The sequence below is a fragment of the Pinus tabuliformis genome, chromosome X (genome assembly GCF_031772625.1).
Source record: "Pinus tabuliformis cultivar Carrire ecotype Pingquan chromosome X, CPIR1, whole genome shotgun sequence".
In the NCBI taxonomy this organism is placed as follows: domain Eukaryota; kingdom Viridiplantae; phylum Streptophyta; class Pinopsida; order Pinales; family Pinaceae; genus Pinus; species Pinus tabuliformis.
In genome coordinates this window covers 1,423,222,082-1,423,240,635 of record NC_142308.1, presented here as the reverse complement: position 1 = coordinate 1,423,240,635, position 18,554 = coordinate 1,423,222,082, and positions in this window count along the sequence as shown.

Here is an 18,554-nt window from a genome sequence, read left to right as displayed (position 1 = left end):
TCATTGGAAATACTGAGAGGGGGGTGAATCAATATTCCTTTTCAATTGTTATTTTCACTAGTTAGATCACTTATATTTAGAACATAAAATGAACAATAAGAATATTTTTTTTTATTAATTTCTTCTTTACAATAATTCAAGTACAATATATGTAGGGATCCAACCCTAGATGAAGACATTGATCTTCAATCTCCCAGGCTCCAACCTATAATATGCCAAGCACCGACTTGGACTTCCAAGGTTCCAATCTTGTCAATTTTGAGGCATGAACCTCAAGGGCTCCAACCCTATATTCGGTAGAGGCTCTGACCTAGTTTCTTATGGACTCATATCCTCTAGGGATCGAACCCTATCTTCCAAGGAACAAACCTTGCCTTTTCGAGGCTCCAACCTCTTGGGATCCAACCCTTAGCTTTAGTTCGTCAAGATATATTTAGATGTACTTCATGATTCCCAATGTCTTCTTAAACAAGCCCTATCAATCTTTATCTATCCCTTCACTTTAGTCTCCACGTCTCGTCATCAATCACAAGCATGTTCTTCACATGAAGGTGTCACCACTGCTCTTCATGTTACCCAAACAAAACTTCTTCAAGGTAACCTCATGATGGCTTCAATTTATCATGGTCTTCAACGATCTCCACAAATCTTCAATATGTTGCTTCACAAAGTTCTACAACTCTGCCCTATTATGTTCTCAAGGGAAGACTTCAACAAGCTCTATTTGTCAAATCCTAATAAATAAACACTTCAACCATGACAACTATAACAATTTCAACCACGACAGCTTAAACCATGACAACTATGACAACTTCAACCACGACAACTATGACAATTTGACCACGGATACTACAACAACTTCGACCATGGCAACTATGGCAACTTCGACTGTGGTAAGTTCAACAATGGTAACTACGACAGTTGCGACAAAATTGACCATGACAACTTCAACAAATTCGACCATGGTAGATTCAACCAAATAACTATGGTAACTTCAACTATGTCAGCTGCGACCATGACAGTTATGGCAGCTTCGACCAAGGCAACTATGATAGCCTCGACCATGGTAACTACGGTATCTTCGAGCATGAAAAGTATTGCAACCTTGACCATGGCTTCCTTAAAAGTTTCCCAAACAATAAACTTCAATGTCCTCCTCGGCCTCTTAATTGCTCCTATAATTCCTGTTCGAATTTTGTGTTTAATCTCAGAAAGATGTGGTATAGCCTTGTATGGAGAAGGACAAGAAAATTAGTGGTACATCAAAAATGGATGCTCAAAACACATGACAGGTGATAAACAAAAACTTTAGTCATAAAATGCCTTAGAAAAGAAAAAGAAGGTCTCATTTGGTAATGACACTCATGCATTCATAAAAGGTAAAGGCTAAATTGTCTTAAAAGAAAAAGTTAAAGCTGGGAATGTTATGTATGTAGATGGTCTAAAACATAATCTATTGAGTGTCAGTCAAATGTGTGATCAAGGAAATGAGGTACTATTTCGATCAAATGGATGTGTTTTTCATGAGCTTGATACAGTAGAAATAGTGACCAAAGGTGTAAGAACTCCAAAATACTTGTACATACTCAAGGGGGGGCAACAACAGTGCTACCTAAGCAAAAACGATGAACACTGGTTATGGCACAAAAGATTAGGGCATATAAGTTTTCCTCAAACAAGAGAAGCATGCAGATACTAGGTTGTTCGTGCTCTTTCTGATATCAATTTTTCACTTGCGCAAGTCCCTGTTTCCTTGCAATGTTTCCTTAGGAATTATCCCCCTATTAATTAAGAAAATTCATCAATTGGAATTATGGAATCCTCATAGGCCTTCTTCTGACTACATGCACCACCTGTACAATTTGAAACAATATACAACTGATAGTACACTACCCCCTTGAACTCCAATATCAGTTGGGTAACTCTCATATCTGACATGCATTAGTTATTTATGAGTGGATCATCAATTAACTAGTTGACCATTTTTCCCCTTTTGTGAAGATTTTTTGGAAATAGGTTTTCTAAGCTCTAAAAGAAAAAAGTTGGTGGTTTGAGAAATCTATTCAAGAAAGTCTATGGCTTTGGGTTCAAATAATTGGTTTCTTCTCTTTTAAATTTCTCTTAGTGTTTGTGATATGGGGCATTTGTTTAGGGAGAAACATAGTTCTTTTTTAAAATGATGTTATATGATCAACAATAATTGCACATAATTCTAGAGTTTCTTCTCTAGAATAAGTCATCCTTTGAAATCCAAGAGGATAAGAATTATCAAGGAGTTGGTGTTATCTAAAGGAATTGCATGGGGTTTAATTGATGGTTCCTATCAAAGGGAGAATTTTGGGTTGATGTTTTCATTCTATTACGTTCAAATGTGGTTCTTAAATGTAATGTGGGCATTGGAAATGATAAGCACTTTGTTTCTAAGTTGATTTCCTTATGGTGTGCATTAAGGTTGAATGTTTTTAAACTAATTTGTGATTCGAAAAGAATAGTGGACTAGTTCAATGGAAAGGCAGATCTTAGAATCCTTTACTTGGAATCATGGAAAAGGAAGATTTAGTAGCTACAAAAACAATTTGATTATCTTCAATTCCTTCACTATTATAGGGAGCACAATATTCTAACATGATTTCTCTCAAAAGATGTTTTTCTTTTGGATGTTGGCATTTGTAACTATTCAAAACTCAGCAATGGTGTTTATAATCAGTCTTTTGTAACTATGTATGAATGGTAGATGTTAATATAAAATCTCAGTTAAGAAATCAAGTGATTCCTTATGAAACCAAGAGATTGTATTTTTTGGTTTATATTCTAAAATATTAAAAGTATAATTTTCTTTTGAAAAAGTAAAATATGGTATTAACTATGCCTAACTTTATTTATAAGTGAAAAATAATGCAGTGAAACACAATCACACAATATGAAACACAATAAAATACTATTTCATTAAGAATTATAGAATATAAAGTTGATGCTATAACTGTTGTATAGGAATACACATTAGAAAATTGAGGCTAAAATGCATGAAATGTTGTAAAGTATGAGAGTTATAAGTTGGAAGGTGAGAGTTACGAGTGTTAATATATATAGCAATGTTTTTTGTTTTTATAGTGATTACATTGTTTTAAATGTGTATTAATTTATTAATTATAATTACTGATTAAGTTTTTTAAGGTGCAATTTTTTTTTAAGTAAAAAGAGATTTAACTTCTCTAGACACTTATATATTATGAATTAAGATGAATCTAAACTAATTGTAAATTTTAACATTTAATAAATTTAAAGTGAATTGATATGTTATGTGATTATTTAATTTTAAATATATCTTAATATTAAAAAGAGTCAATTTTATCAACCTAACAGTTAATTTAGTTTGTATGATCAATTTTGCTTTGTTCTAAACATTAATTTTGTTTGTTCCATATTACATGGAATCACATAAAATTTTAAGGATATAAATTTATCTTGATGTTTAGAAACCTTGGCAAATATTACTAATCCCTAATATGCAAATTGTAAAAGGATTGGCCATACTTTTCTAAAAATATTCATATTTCTAATGATTTTGGATAGTCTCTAAAATTTTTTGGTGATTTCAAAGATAAAATATGCTTATACTATAAAATTGGAGCGAACCATATCCTAAAAGATTCAAAATTAAATTTTTTTTTTTTAAACATGGAAATTTAGTCCACCTATTAACCTCTAAAATTTCTCAACATAAAATCTAATATTAAAAGATACTTTTAATATGGTTATATTAACTAAAATGTTACTTTGAATAACCATTACTAATCCATTAAAAAGTTTTGAATAAATAGGAGCTTAGTAAAATTTCGTGCCCAAAAATTTGTAGGCAAACCATCAGTTTAATATTAAAGAATACTTTTAATATGGTTATATTAACTAAAATGTTACTTTGAATAACCATTACTAATCCATTAAAAAGTTTTGAATAAATAGGAGCTTAGTAAAATTTCGTGCCCAAAAATTTGTAGGCAAACCATCAGTTTGGAAACCACCAAGATTGAGCTGCCTCATTTACACTGTACTCAAAGTTGTAACAATGTTTCTAAAAGAATTTCTCATTACAAGAGAGATACATGATAGGGTGACTTAGAAAAGTTTGAATGCGCAAAATGTTCAGTTTATGTGTCCACATACGAAATTCGAACGCCGTGAACTTTGAAACGTTTGCTTTTTCGGTGTCCACTGTTCAGAATGGGTTATTATTTATATGCTCATGAAAAGAACGGATCAATCCTATCAGGCTTGAGTTTTGCTATTAATTTCGCAGTTACACAGTTGAATATAGTATTATTTATTAGCATACTTAGATAATTAATAAATATGATTTATATAAGCTTGAAGACATATATCAATCACATTATTACATAAAAGTCATGTTTTAACCTTATTTTTGCCGACTACAAAGCTATTTTAGAATGGGAGAGACGAGAAAGGTTAAATTAAGATTCTGAAATCTGAACTTGAAAAAAAAACGTGCCATGTTTTTATTAATTAAATTTTAAAATAACTCTAAGTTTTATTATTAAAATAAATTAAGTTATTATTGAATGATGGAGAGTGTGGAGTTACTTTTTATTGTGTAAATTGGAGTTGTCTTGATTTTTTGGATTTTCCGATATTGGAATCCGGTGGAAAAATTTGAAGTGAAATCTTGATTTGTGTTATTTAAACTAGTTTTTTAATTGCATATTTAGATTCAGCATTGTGAAAAACCTTAAAATACTTTGATTATGCCAGGATTAGTCATCAAGCTTGTCATTTCAATAAATTGCTATCTAATTTTGGAAAAATTTGACCGCACAAAAGAAGGATAAAAACATTAAAAAAAATAGAAAAAACAACTCCAAACAACTCCGTTCAAATTCATAGAAGTGTTATTAAATAAAAATCATGTTTTAACGTTACTTTTTGCCGACTACAAAGATATTTTGGAACCGGAGAGATGAGAAAGGTTAAATCAAGATTCTCAAATCTGAAGTAGACAAAAAAGCAGTTGTCTATAACGCGACTTTTTGAAAGCCTTTCTGGCGGGTTTTTCCGGTCGAAATCCGGCAGGAATTTATTGGAATCGCAAGTTTGATAGCTAGTTTCTGCACAATGAAAGCGTCCCAGGGGTTTTTCAGGGTGCTGAATCCAAATATGCAGTTAAAAAACCATTTTAACTACAACAAATCAAGATTTAACCTCAATTTCTTCCGGATTCTCTCACCGGAATCTCGAAAAAGTCGCATTATAGACAACTCCGACAAAAAAACCTGCCATGATTTTATTAATTAAATTTTAAAATAATTCTACATTCTACTATTAAATAAATTGAGTTATTATAGACTGATTGGGATGTGTGGAGTTTAGTTTTTATAAATAAATTGAGTTATTATAAAGGGATTGGGATGTGTTGAGTTTAGTTTTTTAGTTAAAATTTATTGAAGGGTTTGTATATGGGAATTTATTTTTAAAAGTGTTTAAATTTACTTTTTCCAATGACACTGATAGTGTTCCAGTGGTGAGTAGATGTTTTTTCATTAACCAATAGAAGGGACAGGTCTCTGCCTAGGCTACGCTTAACGTAATTGGAAAAAAATAAAAAATAAAAAATTTAGCTAGGAAAATTACTGAATTAAACTCATCGCCACCAAATGGACGGCTTCCGATAAAGATTCAATATAATACCTTAGCAAGTGATCGCAGTATCTTCGTAAAAGTACTAAACAAATAATTATATCGTAATCTTCACACTATACATGGCGTGCAAGGTAATCCCGTTGCTCATGAGTTGGCCAATTTATTATTGCAACAAATTTTCCAACCGTATTTTCCATGTCTTCGATTCTTGATATTGCAGGCTTTTCAAGGAAAGGGGTTTCAAACAGAGGCGTACTGACTACAGGAAGCAAAACTCCTGAATAGAGCTGAAAATAGTGAACACAGAAACCAAAATTTTAGGAACAAGGCCTTGTCTGATCAGCGCACCTGTAACACAGTGAAACTGAAATGCAACGCACCTACTACACTCGGGAAGTGCACTGCATTTGAAGTTCACAGAACAGATAGTGCGCTGGACCAGGGACGAGACTTTGATTGGATTCCGGGTCACAGTTTGTAGTTGAGTTTAGGGATTTTGGCCGAGTAAGTGGTAATTAGTAAATCAATCACAGGGGTAGATCTAAGGAGGTTACTAGAGCCACCACGAGGGCAATTAGAAAGCTTGTAAATCAATTTTTTAATTCATAAACAAAACCCGGAGATTGACTGAAGCATCGTTGATCTAGTTTGTACTTGCATAGAAAATGCAGTTCGAAGGCTAGCTGGCTTGACTTCAGGCTCCGTCTATAAGTTTATAAAGTAAACAAATGTAGATGAACAAACAATCTACTCGGTCCCTAAAGGAGTCGCCATTTTGTTACCGGGAATAGTGTCTATGCAGAACTGCTAATCCCACTAAGGCTGGTAGCTACCTTAGAAACAAACAAACTAAAACTACTTTCATTTTCCTTTATAAAAGATAGATGAGAGAAGAATAAAGGAGACCAACCTCTGTCTTGCGCTTGGTTCCTTGCTCGATTCCTCTCTCTTCTGATAGTATTTTGCTACTTGTTTTCGTACCCAGCTTCACAGAATACCTGTAGAATCAAAGCATCAAAACACTATATGAGAACATCGATCTATTATCATAAGCAATATAGGATCAGATGTATATTAACCACACAAATGTATAAAATATCAATCACACAAGTGTATGGAGGAAAACTTGAATAGCTTTATTGATAATTAAGAAAGAGCCAAGAGAATTACAACCGATTGTTCTGACCCAACATCATCCTCTCAGCAAGTAAGCCCTTCTTCACCTCATGAAAAGCTTAGATGACCCAACACTATGTTGTTGTCTTAGAAACCAACAACACTTCCTTACAAGATGCAAAATTCCAGCCTCTAGATCTCTGGGACGAGGGATCCATATATAGATGTCTGCAAGGGAGGTGAGTCAGTTTGAGATTTGATTAGTGTCTTCCCTCTGATAGTTCTTGATTCCACTTGGAGATTGATGATCTCTTACTCATCCCTGGTCGAATTCAGAGAGGCAAGTGTCACAGGAGAAGTTTCTGGAAGATTCCATGCTTCTCCACTTTGCGGATTGACCCTGCCATTTGTCCCTTCTCGCCCATCGCACCCCATAGAAGGGATTTTTGAAATGCAATGCACCTACTGTGTGTATTTAGGTGGGATCAACGCACTTTGCCTATGGAGCAGGTTAAATGGTCCAGTTTTGACCAGTTCTGAGTAGTTTTTCATGGAGAAATTCTAGGAGATGCTGTAACCAGTTGACCTTGTTCTTTTAGGGGTTGGAACAAAACCTTTAGGGACTTAGGAGCCCTTGGTTTATGGACATTTATGCTTGGGGTTGCAGTGCCCAAAACTGTCTATAACAAGATCATATCAGACCCAAGGTATGCATCCGAATAGAAGCTACTTTGAAACTAACTTTTTTTATTGCGGAAAACTGGGTCATATTGCCAGGGAGTGCATGAAGAAGAAATATCATGAAGAATAGCAGAAGCAGAAAAGACATGCAGGTCATCTCGCGAATGACAATCATGTGCAGAATTTTAGATTGTTCATGGCAGATCATGATGAGAATGTTGATGCAGACATCTGGTATGTAGATTCAAGAGCATCAACACACATGATAGGGAACAAGCATTGGTTCGAAGATTTTAAAGAAATCAATGAAGGTGCACAGATTTACCTAGGTGATGATAGAAGTCATCAAATCAAAGGGTGTGGGAAAGTTTTTGTCATTCTACCTAATGGTAATGTAAAACAAATTCATAATGTCATGTATGTGCTTGGTGTAACAAAGAACTTGATTTTTGTATCCATGATTACTGATCAAGATCTGAAAGTTGAATCATTAAAATCTAACCGTTATATTAAAGATCTGCTAGATGACATGAAGACAATTGCTACAAGAATCTGAAATGGAGGTCTGTACAAGTTAGATTTAATACCTGCACTAGTTCAAGCATTGAAAGCAGCGAGCCTGACTACAGAAGAGCTATGGCATCAGAGATTTGGCCACATATCTACAATGATTTTCTGTTACTACAAAAGAAGGAAAGGGTAAGAGATCTTCCTATGCTAAAGTAAGTACATAATGATTGTGATGCTTGTACATTAGGAAAAATTCATAGAGAAGAATTCCATGTTCGAGTAGAAAAGAAACTGAGGGATATACTTGAATTAGTGCACACAGACCTTTGTGGACCCATGCAGACAAAATCATTAGGAGGTGCACTATATTTTCTATTGTTTATTAATGACAGTACGAAGTTTTCCTGGGTGTATTTCACAAGTAAGAAGAGCCATACATTCGAATAATTTAAGCAGTTTAAAAATATGATTGAAAGACAAACAACGAAACAAATAAAAATTCTTCGTTCTGATCAAGGGGGAGAATACATGAAGGATGGGCTTATCAGGTATTGTAAAGATCATGGAATTTTGTAGCAGTTCATAGTACCCCATACTCCATAGTAGAATGGATTAATTGAAAGAAGGAACAAAACACTGGTGGTGTTACGATTCCAAGAAACTCTCCTAGGTTGTAGCTCGGAGATGCCTAGTAACATATAAATTCAACTTATTGTTGCAAATGGATGAATGGAAGGAATGATGCTTATCCAAGCCAAATAACCACTCCTACTTTGCTTGACTCCAGACATGCGTGAACACCCCCAGACTACAAGGCTTTAGACCACCAACTACTCACAGTTTAAGATTGGGTGAATATGGAGAATATTGACCACACCAGCAGATGCACAAGACCATGTGATGGCTAGCTGCAACCAGTAAAGAAGTCTTCTAATCAAATCTACCAATGCACAGATAGGATGACAACTCTCTGGCACTAGAAGAAGAGAAACCTGAATAACGTATTCAATGATATGTATAAGATTTTAACACAGAGATAGGATGACAGCTACTCTAATGCTAAACATCAAGAGTTCAGGAATACAACATATCAGGCACAGCTTGGAAGAGAAGATAAATGGAAAGTGAGCAATTAATAGAAAAAGAAGCTTGTATTAGCTGAAAATGAAGATGAGACGCTGCGAGTGTCAAAATAGTTACAGTCTCCAGAAGTTGAACCTTACATCAAAAAATCAACCATCAACCCTAATTACATCTTGTTTGTGGGTATATATAGAGTTTCATTACAAAGGCACTTAGCCATTTCATGTACGGAGGGGTCATAATTGACTACCAATCACATTTAACTGCTTGATGGAGTCTCTGAGTGCGTTTACTTGTCTCAGTGGGTGAATCTGATCCTTTCGGGAAGTTGGAGTGTTCATATCAATGTAGTTTCTAACTGTTTAATGCGGTTATCTGCTCGCTCTCTATCCTTTTCCTCCTTGGCCATACTATCTGCTAAATGTGGTTGTTGAGGAGCAACTACAACTAGTACCGGTGAGCTGATTGCCTTCACCCTTCAAGTGCATGGAACGGTCAAGGGACGTGGACTGTATGGCAGATGGACAAGCTAGATGAGGGAACAAGGTCGGTCGTCAGATCGAGAGGACAGACAGTGGAGATGGCTTGGCGAAGGGTATCAGAGGAGGTGGAGGTGGAGAGAACGTGGGTCATTGGATCTCAGGCAGACAAATCCAACGGTGGTCGAGCGGCAAAAGCACACGGCAGTTATCGGGCTGGATCAGGAGGTTAAGCGGTAAGCGGTATCAGTCGCACCGCCTTTGGGGAGTTGGGTGGTAAAGAGCGAGGGTGCGCGATTCCATTCGGCATGTGACACATGGGGCAGAGGAGAGAGGAAAACCACTCTCCATTGCACATTAACGTTTCATCGCTTTGTGGATGCGAGAAGAGCGATTGCCATTGGATCTCCAGTGGAGATGATTAGATGGCGAGGATTCAGTCGCGTGGGTCTCTTTGTTGGGTGCAATGAGAAACATTGGATTAGTAGGTGGAAATCAACGGCTGAGGCTACAAGCGACGAGTTTACGAAGGCGCAAAGTCATATGGGTGTGGCTTTATGAGGTTTTGGGTTTTAGCGCTCGGGGCTTAAGAAAAAGTGGTTTTTATATGGTTTCTAATAGAAGCACGAGAAAGGGAAATGAAGGGAGGATGAGCAGGGTAAAGGAAAAAGGTGAGAATGACCATTATAGGCCTCCTTTGAGCATAACGAATCATAATCAAGCTTATCCCTGACCTTCAATATCAAAGATATGTAGCAGAGCTAACACTAGCTCCTTCTAGGGATGAGGTCCTCCCTGTGAGGTCTCAAGAACTGTAGACCAATGCCTTCCCTGTCAAAACCAGATGAGAAAAATTTCCTAATGTTCCATTGGGCATGGATTCTAATTAAGCTTAAACTAAAACTGATAAAATGACATATTTACAACTTTAAGGTCTGAAGACCTTAAACAACATAAATTTTAAAAAATCACCCATTAACAGGGCCATCAAAAGTTGTCTCTCCTTCCATACTACGTAGCATGGAAGTATTATTCCCCTGGATATGAGTGATGACAAAAGGTCTCGTCAATAGGGCATCAAACTTCCCATGGTTGCCTTTCTTCTCTTTCAGTGCATCCCACTAAAGAACCAAGTCTCCAACCTGAAAATTGTCTGCTTTTGCCTTTCTATCAAAGGCTTCCTTGATTCTCTTTTGATTTGCTATAGACTTCTCAATAAGCTATTCCCTGATTTGATGTACCTCTGCTAAATCAGTGATCATTTTTGCCATGTCCTCTTCCCCGTTTTTCTCTTCTTCTAAAAACTTTGCCACAGGGAGGGTTAACTGAATTGGGAATACAGCCTTAGCGCCATATACCAGCTTGAATGGAGAATTCCATGTGGATTTCTTGGTGGTCACTCTGTCAGCCCACAATGCATAATTGAGCTTAGAATCCCAATTCTTTTGGTTGTCTTCCAATAGCTTTTTAATTATCCTTATCAGCCTCTTGTTGGAATATTCTGCTAGACCATTGCCTTGAGGGTAGTATGAGGTGGAATGAACTAGCTTAATACCCATTGAGTCACACATGTCCACAAACACTTTTTCCCTAAAGGCCGCTACATTTTCTGTGACTAACTTATATGGATAGCCAAACTTGGTGAAGATATTCTCTGTCAAGAGCCTCATGACCACATGGTGATCAGCATTCCTGGTAGGGATAGCCTCAATCCATTTAGTGAAGTAATCGGTGGCTACTAAGATCCATCTATGCTGGCCACTGGAGTGTGGATTGATTTCCCCTATGAAATCCAAGCTCCACTGTTGAAAAGGACCACTAATGTGAATAGGATTCAAAGGCAAGGACCTCAACTGCTGCTTTACCTCAAACCTCTGGCACCTGTCACAAGATTTAACAAATGAAAAGACATCAGAAAATAAGGTGGGCCAATAGTACCCATCTTTGAGGATCTTGTGGGCTGTAGTTTTCCAATAGTGATGCCATCCACATATGCTGGAATGAAACTGCTACATATCCTCCATGGATTGTTCTTTGTCCAAGCACCTCAAAAGAATCCTAGAGGGATCCCTCCGCTAGAGCAGATTTTTATGAATACAATATTTAGCTGCCCTGAGCTTAATAGTTCCAGCTTGGCTTGAACTAAGGCCTGTAGGAACTTCTAGCTTCAGCAAGAATTGAGCTATTGTAGAATACCATTCACAAGAAGCTAAATTTTCTTCCAATGACTGGTTTTGGCTTGGTTCAACTGTTTCTGCTTCTATCTGACCATCCTCTGAATTCATGCTTATCAAATTCATGTCCAGCATTCTGCAATTTTCTTCAGCCATTAATCTAGCAAGGCCCTGACCTCTAACAAGCTTGGTGGGCTTCAGTTATATGTTGAATTCAATCAGCTTTGCAATCCATTTAGCCCTTCTTCTATCAACATGTAGCTGCGTTAGGACATCTTTTACTGAAGCAGAGGGCACAATTACTTTGGAATGCAGGATGTAAATTCTGAAAGCTTTGAAAGATTTGATAAGAGCATATGCCTGTTTTTCAATGATATCATACCTCAACTCAGCATCCCTTAAGATTTTATTGATAAATGCCACTGGATGCTCTAAGCCTTCCTCATCTGCTTGCAATAAAACTGCTGCAAGGGTGTCATTAGAGGCAAATGAAAATATATGGAACTCCTTGCTGTAATCTGGGCTGCTTAAAGTAGAAGCTTCCATAATAGCTTTCTTGATGGATTCAAAAGTTCTTCTTGCTGCATCAATCCATTTGATTTCTGACCCCTTTTTCAACATGGAGGTGATGGGTTTCACAAGTTCTGCAAAATTTGGAATGAACTTTCTTACAAAATTAATCTTGCCCAGAAAGGACTGGATATCCTTTTTTGATCTCGCGACAGACAACGTCTGTATTTCTCTTACTCTCTTTGGGTCAATTTTGACACCTGCAGTAGAAAGAATGTGTCCTAACAGCTTGCCTTCTTCCAAAGCAAACTATGACTTTTTAGGATTGACTAAAATCCCAAACCTTCTGCACTTCAGAAGCACTTTCTTCAGATGCTGCAAATGGTCTTGATTGCTGCTGGAGTATACTGTTATATCATCTAGTTAGATAAGGACAAACTTATCCTTCTCTCCTACAAATGCTATATCCATAGCTCTCTGAAAGGTGGCTCCAACATTCATTAGCCCAAAACGTATCTTGGAATACATAAAAGTGCCCCACGGAATGGTGAATGCAGTCTTTTCCTGGTCATCTGGATGTACAACAACTTGATTATATCATGAAAATCCATCCAGGAAAGACATCAGTTTGGCTCCTGAGACCTTTTGCAGCAAATGCTCCATCTTGGGTAGAGGATAATTTCTTTCTTAGAGCACTTGTTTAAGCTTCTGAAATCAACGCAGAGCCTAACTTCTCCACTTTTCTTCCCCACCACTACCAAGTTGGCTACCCATTTTGAATATCTAAGGGGGACTATGATTTTGGCAGCCAACAACTTCTTGATTTCTTTTTCGATCTGATGGAGGAGCAAAGGATTTATGGGCCTCAGTTACTGCTTAAAAGGGATGGTGTCTTTCTCTAAAGGAATTTTATACTGGATAATCTTTTTATCATAAGTCTTTAGGTCACTATATTCCCAGGAAAAAACATCAGCAAATTGCTTCATTAAATTGCAGTACTCAGAACTTTGGCAGTAGATAGATGGGTGGATAGATTTATATACTTTAGATGATCTGGGCTCCGTATATTATGCCTATGGAATGCAAATTGATCTTCTTTTTGGGCAGCCTTATAAGGCACATCATTCTAGTCAAAAAGCTTTTCTAAGGGAACTAGACCTTTAGGTATCTGATTGTTTTACAGCTGGACAATGCTATCTTTGACAATTTTGTTTCTAAGCTGGGGCTTGGGGTTTTCCTCCAAGGCTTCGTTCTCTTGATCAATTGGCATTTCAGAAAATTCATTTGACTTGCAAAAACCATTTTTACCTCATCATCATCCTCAAGAACTTTCCAATGCTGGACATTATCAGGCAAGGATAATCAATATTTCATCTGAACTTCATAAACTAGTATGGGAGGCATGGGAGGGATAAACATGCTAGCAGAAATAGCAAGGGAATCAACGAGATGATTTTTTACTCTAGGAATATATGAGATACAAAAACTATCAAAAGACTCTTTCAGTCTCCATACCTCATCTCTATATGCTTTTAGCCTTGGGTGCTTTGCTTGAAACGTTTTGTTGACTTGCTGAATAATGAGATCAGCATCTCCAAACACCTTTATGTTTCTGATTCCTCTGCCTTTAGCTGTCTTAAGACCCAATATCTGAGCTTCATACTCTACTATATTGTTGGTGACTTGGAAAGCCAACCTAAAAGATAGATGTGTGCTTTCTTGTTTTGGAGATATTAGCACCACCCCTGCTCTTGAAATTTCCCTTGAACATGCTCCATCAAAAACATCTCCCAAACTTGACTTCCTTGCTCTCCCATGACCTAGACTATCGATTTCTTGAGCTGTAACAAGGCCTTCTGGGATTCTTAAATTTGGAGAATACATGCTCCAAAATTAGTGTCCACAGAGTAAACGGGATGATTAGAAGGATTCTTCTCATCACTGATGATGTAGGTCAACTGTGCTTCTCGGTACAATCTCCTGCTCTCCCCTCCAAAAACTGGGACAATGGCATAAGATAAATCATTTTGTAATGTCCTACCTAGTCTCTTAATCCATCCTCTGGACAGCAGCATGCCGAACTTAGGAGGGACATTTGCTACCACAATGTCCATAATCATGCTCTTCATGGGTAGCTGAGTTAGAGTAATAGCTAAATATTTGATCAATCCCAGACATTTCACCTTTCTTAAGTCAAAGGAGAATAGATCATGAGAAGGTCTGGTAATATCAACGCCTAACTCTTCCATGACAACTTTGGGCATCAGATTGTGGCTGGCCCCTGTGCCCAGCAGCTAGTTGTGGAGGATTTTGTCATGAAGGGTCAAAGAGAATAAAATGATGGAGAATTATCATTAGCAGGTCCAGTCATTGGACTAAGCGCAACTGCAGGTTTGTCATATTGCAAATTGAGATATTCGGTGGAGGCTTGTGAGGCTTTCATCTCAAGAGCATCAAGGATAGGCTTTCTAAAAATGTCACTCTTTGCAAGTTCTATTAGAGGCATATATATTTTTAACTTCTGGACTTCTGATTCAAAGCTGAAAGGGGAAGGGGACTTGTCGGGACCTCTTACTCTTGATCTAGTGCTTTGAGGATGACTGGGTTAGCTGCTGGCCTTTTCTATTTTATGTTCTGAGGTTCTATGGGGACAACAGCTCTTTGGATAGGATTCTCCTTGATATTGATTGGTCTCGACCTCATATTATATCTTTGATGTTCATCAATCTGCAGAACATCCTCTCTGTCCCACTCTTGACTGGTTTGGTCCTGGAGTAATGATTCTTCATAGGCAGCCAATGTTAAGAAGGCTGCATTTCCCTTATCTTCCATGCAATGAATTTCATCCTCTTCTTCAGACTGCTCCTCCTCCATGACTGTGTTTTGGAAAGGAGCTTTAACCCTTTGTTCTTCACCTGCTTCTTTACCCTTCTAAATGATCTGTAATTGTTCATTTTCTCTTCTAAATGGATTTGGATTTCTTGGAGAAAATGTGTTTGGAAGCCTTGCCTTTCCAAAGCTCTACTCAACCTTCAGCTTAGATAACTCAGCAGCCAGTGTCTTTGTCATTTTAGTCATTTTTTCTAACTTAGGTTCTAAAGATGAAGCAAGGAAGAAGAAGCCTCACCTCTCTGCCTCCTTCTATCAGTAGGGCCTTTGAGTTCTTTGGCAGCCATGATATTAGATTCTACCTCTAGGGCTGCATCCTGCATTTCAGCCAGAGTGGCACATCTTCTTTCTCTCAATAGCAGACAGAAATCAGAGTCAAAATAATTGGCATAGGTGAGTTTGGCAGAGGTTGTGGTAGGCTTTACCTCAGCTGGTATCTTGCTATACATACAATTAAATCTTTGATTGAAATCAGACAATGATTCCCCATTTTCTCTCTTGAGGTTTCCAAACTCAGTATGGTAATATAGCAGGTCCTTTTTATCTCCCCAATGCTTCAAAAATACATCATCTAATGCTTCAATGTCTGCTATAGACCTAGGGGCCATTTCTTTGAATGATTTTCTAGCCTCTCCATCAAGGCTTTGGACAAATACTCTCATCCACACATCATCCTCACTAATATCTAGGTTGTCAGCGTAACTATAGAAAGACTCGAGGTGTTCTTCAGCTGTTACTCCCTATGTAGCAGTGAACTTAGGCATGTATTTCTGATATTCTCCTGTAGCCATGACATTCAAAGGAATATGCAGAACCGGGGGTCCATACCTAGCAGCTATGATTCTTTCCATCATAGTGGGAGCTTGTGGGCCTACCATGGATGGGGTAGGTGGATGGATATTGGCAGTTTGAAAGGTTGGGAGCTGTGAAATGAATGACAGAGGCAAAGGAATATGATGGACTGTGTGGGAGGTTTTCTTTGGACTAAGATCCAAAGGGGAACTTATTGAACAAGGAGCTTTATGAATCTCTGGGAAATTCTCTTCCTGATAGTACCAGGGTCTTTATTTTCAACATGAACATGCTCAGCTACAAGCTTCTCTAGCAAAGACACATAAGATTGTTTAGGCTTACCTGATCATGATGCTCCTTTTTGCGATGTCTTTCTTTGCTTAACTATCTTCTCAGGGTCAGGCACTGGGTCAGTTGGTGATTTCTGAGGATTTCTCCGAGTATGCCTGACAAACTGAGCTAGAACTGTAATGTGGAGTTGCCAAAGGTTGGTCCTCCAGTAGAGTCGCCAGATAGATGATTACAACCAGAAATGTGTCCAAACATTGTCTATCATCAAAGCTGGAACTGTTTCATTCTCCTAGGGAAGCTAAGCTTCAATCTCCTCTCCACGACAATGGTGCCAATTATGTTAGGATTCTAAGAAACTCTCCTAGGTTGTAGCTCGGAGATGCCTGGTAACATATAAATTCTACCTATTGCGACAAAAGGATGAATGGAAGGAATGATGCTTGTCCAAGCCAAATAACCACTCCTACTTTACTTAACTCTAGACATGCGTGAACACCCCTAGACTACAAGGCTTTAGACCACCAACTACTCACAATTTAAGATTGGGTGAATATGGAGAATACTGACCACACCAGCAGATGCACAAGGCCATGTGATGGCTGGATGAAACCAGTAAAGAAGTCTGCTAATCAAATCTACCAATGCACAGACAGGATGACAACTCTTTGGCACTAGAAGAAGAGAAACTTGAATAACTTATTCAATGATACATAAGAGATTTTAACAAAGAGATAGGATGATAGCTACTCTAATGCTAAACATCAAGAGTTCAGGAATACAACATATCAGGCACAACTTGGAAGAGAAGATAAATGGAAAGTGAGCAATTAACAACAAAAGAAGCTTGTTTTAGCGTAAAATGAAGATGAGACGCTACAAGTGTCAAAATAGTTACAGTCTCCAAAAGTTGAACCTTACATCAAAACATCAACCATCAACCCTGATTACATCTTGTTTGTGGGTATATATAGAGTTTAATTACAAAGGCACTTGGCCATTTCAGTTATGGAGGGGTCATAATTGACCACCAACTACATTTAACTGCTTGATGGAGTCTCTGAGTGCGTTTACTTGTCTCAATAGGTGAATTTGATCCTCTCAGGTAGCTAGAGTGTTCGTATCAATGCAGTTCCTTAATTGTTTAATGCGGTTATCTGCTCACGCTCTGTCCTTTTCCTCCTCGGCCATACTGTCTAGTAAACGTGGATGTTGAGGAGCAACTGCAACTGGTACTGGTGAGCTGATCACCTTCGTCCTTCAGGTGCATGGAACGGTAAAGGGACATGGACTGCGTGGCAGATGGACGAGCTGGATGAGGGAGAAAGGTCGGCAATCGGATCGGGAGGATAGACGGCAGAGATGGCTTGGCAAAGGGTATCAGAGGAGGTTGAAGGAGAGTGAACGTGGGCCGTTGGACCTCAAGTAGATAGATACAACGGTGGTCGGGCAGTGAAAGCACACGGCGGTTATTGGGCGGGGTCACGAGGTTAAGCGGTAAGTGGTATCGGTCACATTGCCTTCGGGGCATTGGGTAAAGAGCAAAGGCGCATGATTCCATTCGGTGCGTGATGCATGGTGGCGGAGGAGAGAGGAAAACCACTCTCCATCACACGTTAACGTTTCATCGCTTTGTGGATGCAGGGAGAGTGACTGCTGTTCGATCTCCGGCGGAGATGATCGGACAACGAGGATTCAATCACATGGATCTCTTTGCCAAGCGTGAGGAGAGCCATTGGATCAGCTAGTGGAAATCAATGGCTAAGGCTACAAGTGACGAGTTTACAAAGGTGCAAAGTCGTATGGGCGCGGTTTTATGAGGTTTTGGGTTTTAGCACTCGGGGCTTAAGAAATAGGGGTTTTTATATGGTTTTTAATAGAAGCACGGGAAAGGGAGATGAAGGGAGGATGATCAGGGTAAAGGCAAAAGGTGAGAATGACCTTTATAGGCCTCCTTTGAGCATAACCAATCACAATCAAGCTTATCACTAACCTTCAATATGAAATATATGTAGCAGAGTTAACAGGTGGAATGTGCTAGAAGTATGTTGAAAGGTAAGAATCTTTTGAATGGTTTTTGGGCTAAAGTAGTGAATACTGCAGTTTATTTGAAAAATAGGAGTCCTACAAATATGCTTGTGCCTAAAACTCCTTATGAAGCATTATATGGATTTAAGCCTGCAGTAAAACACTTAAGAATATTTGGATCTAAAGCATTTTCTCACATTCCAATGGAATATAGAAGAAAATTAAATTCAAAAGCCATTAGATGTACCTTTATAGGGTATTGTTCATAGTATAAAGCTTACAGATTATTTAATCCCTCTACTCACAAGATTTTTTTTAGTAGAGATGTCAAATTCCATGAGCAGGATCATGA